We start from the raw sequence: 3,231 nt of genomic DNA, 5'->3' as shown, positions 1-3,231 counted from the left end.
TGTGGAATTTACAATTTGATTTAAAAGAATAAGAAAGAAAAACAGTTTTAATCAATCGTAATAACTAAATTTACAATTAGAATAAAAAAAAACCCAACATTAGTCGCAAATAGAGCGGAAAGCCAAAACAAAATATATATATATATACATTCCAGTCCTAGGGACAAGGCGTAGCCCAGTGGTAAAGCGCTCGCTGTCGCCACTTCATGAGCTACTCTTTTCAATTAACGGCAAGGGATCTTTTATATGCACCATCCAACAGATAGGATAGTATATACCACGGCCTTTATTACACCAGTTGTGGTGCACTGGCTGAAGCGAGAAATAGCCCAATGGGGCCACCGACGGGGATCGATCCTAAACCGATCAAGAATCAAGCAAATGCTTTACCACTGGGCTACGTCCCGTCCCCTCCTCTCTAAGACTAAAATGTCAAAATTACAAAATCTTTGACATCCAATAGCTGATGATTAATAAAGCAATGTGCTCTAGTGGTGTCGTTAAACAAAACAAGCTTTAACTTTAAACAAACTTTAACTTCATCACTTGTTCGTCACTGACTTCTGCGATGTGTCCCTCTGACCAGACGGTGTGGCTTGGACAGACTTGTTACAGACGTCTACGACTGGGTTCATATATAATATATATAAATGTGGTCTGTGTCAATCTGCATCTGTCGCTGACTATCTACCGACTTTGTTTTATAGCTTCGAAGCGTCTGTGTTTATCTGCGTTCATTACATTTGATGGAAACCAGCTTGACGGTGTCTTCGTCTCTCTGCGACCAGTGTATATTTTATGGAAACCAGCTTGACGGTGTCTTCGTCTTCTGCGACCAGTGTATATTTTATATAAACCTGCTTCACAGCGTCTTCATCTCTCTGCGACCAGTGTATATTTTATGGCAACCAACTTCACGCCGCCTTCGTTTCTCTGCGACCAGTGTATATTTTATGACAACCAGCTTCACAGCGTTTTGTGTCTCTACGACCAGTGTATATTTGATATAAATCAGCTTCACAGCGACTTCGTCTCTCTGCGACCAGTGTATATTTTATATAAACCAGCTTCACAGCGTCTTTATCTCTGCGACCAATGTATATTTTATGGAAACCAGCTTCACGGCGTCTTCGTCTCTCCGCTACCAGTGTATATTTTATGGAAATCAACTTCACGGCGTCTTCGTCTCTCTGCTACCAGTGTATATTTTATGACAACCAGCTTCACGGCGTCTTCGTCTCTCTGCTACCAGTGTATATTTTATGACAACCAGCTTCACGGCGTTTTCGTCCCTCTGCGACCAGTGTATATTTTATGAAAACCAACTTCACAGCGTCTTCGTCTCTCTGCGACCAGTGTATATTTTATATAAACCAGCTTCACAGCGTCTTCGTCTCTCTGCTACCAGTGTATATTTTATGAAAACCAGCTTCACAGCGTCTTCGTCTCTCTGCGACCTGTGTATATTTTATGGAAACCAGCTTCACAGTGTCTTCGTTTCTCTGAGACCAGTGTATATTTTATGGAAACCAGCTTCACAGTGTCTTCGTATGTCTGCGACCAGTGTATATTTTATGACAACCAGCTTCACAGCGTTTTGTATCTCTACGACCAGTGTATATTTTATGACAACCAGCTTCACAGCGTTTTGTGTCTCTACGACCAGTGTATATTTTATGACAACCAGCTTCAAAGCGTTTCGTCTATAAACGACCAGTGTATATTTTATGACAACCAGCTTCACAGCGTTTCGTCTTTCTGCGACCAGTGTATATTTTATGACAACCAGCTTCACAGCGTTTCGTCTATCTGCGACCAGCGTATATTTTATGACAGCCAGCTTCAGGGCGTCTTCGTCTCTCTCTCTCTCTCTAGGGGCGGGGCGTAGCCCAGTGGTAATGCGCTCGCTTGATGCGTGATCGGTTTACGATCGATCCCCGTCGGTGGCCCCATTAGGCTATTTCTCGTTCCAGCCAGTGATCCACAACTGGTGTAACAAAGGCCGTGGTATGTACTGTTTATAGTATGGTGTATATAAAAGATCCCTTGTTGCTAATCGAAAAAGAGTAGCCCATGAAGTGTCGACAGCGGTTTTTCTCTCTCTCAATATATGTGTAGTCCTTAACCATATGTCCGACGCCATATAACCGTAAATAAAACGTGTTGAGCGCGTCGTTAAATAAATCATTTCCTTCCTTCTTCGTCTCTCTGCGACCAGTGTATATTTTATGGAAACCAGCTTCACAACGACTTCGAAGAAGCACCAAGATTTTTTTTGTATACACTTTCCTATCGGCTGGGCAGTACATACCCCAACCTCTAATAAGAAACTGGCCGAAATAGGCTGGGGGATACCAAGTCCACCGCAGGCGTTCGATCCTATTGCACCTCGCACCTCGTCGCTCTACAACTGAGCTAAATTTTGCCTAGCTTGAACTAGTCAACAGATAACCGCAACTTTACGATTTAGAGCGGGACATATCCTAATGGCAAAGCGCTCGCTCGATGCGCGGTCGGTCTGGGATCGATCCCCGTCGGTGGGCCCATTGAGCTATTTCTCGTTCCAGCCAGTGCACCACAACTGGTATATCAAAGGCCGTGGTATGTACTATATTGTCTATGGGATGGTGTATAGAAAAGAACCCTTGCTGCTAATCGAAAAGAGTAGCCCATGAAATGGCGACAGCGGGTTTCCTCTCTCAATATATGTGTGGTCCTTAACCATATGTCTGACGTCATATAACCGTAAATAAAATGTGTTGAGTGCGTCGTTAAATAAAACAAGTCCTTCTTTGTGATTTACCCTTTGATCCTCAATCGCACAAATATTTACTCATTATTGTTTAGGACCGCGTCATGAAATGATCGAAGATGTAATATTAGCTTTGCTGTCATCACCTCTATCGTATCGACTAAAAATAAGAATACACTAGCGAGTTTGAACACATCATAATTATATTTAGACCATTTTAAATGGAATGTTTCTGTACGTAGGTCAATCGATAAACCACTGAAACGGTTACATTTTAAAATGAGTAATATTCAATACACTTTTTTTCACATTATTTTCACAAGAGTTGTTTCGGTTTCAGATACCTATGACAAGTTAAACACTATTTTGAATGAATTTGAGTGTGTGTGTGTTTTTTTTTATACAGCATAAGACATGGCTGCTAGACATAGGTAACGTGGTCACATTTAACAAACACGACAGAGCTGGAGACGTTTGGA

The sequence above is a fragment of the Gigantopelta aegis genome, chromosome 11, assembly GCF_016097555.1.
Source record: "Gigantopelta aegis isolate Gae_Host chromosome 11, Gae_host_genome, whole genome shotgun sequence".
Classification (NCBI taxonomy): Eukaryota; Metazoa; Mollusca; class Gastropoda; order Neomphalida; family Peltospiridae; genus Gigantopelta; species Gigantopelta aegis.
Note: the sequence above shows the minus strand (reverse complement) of the source record.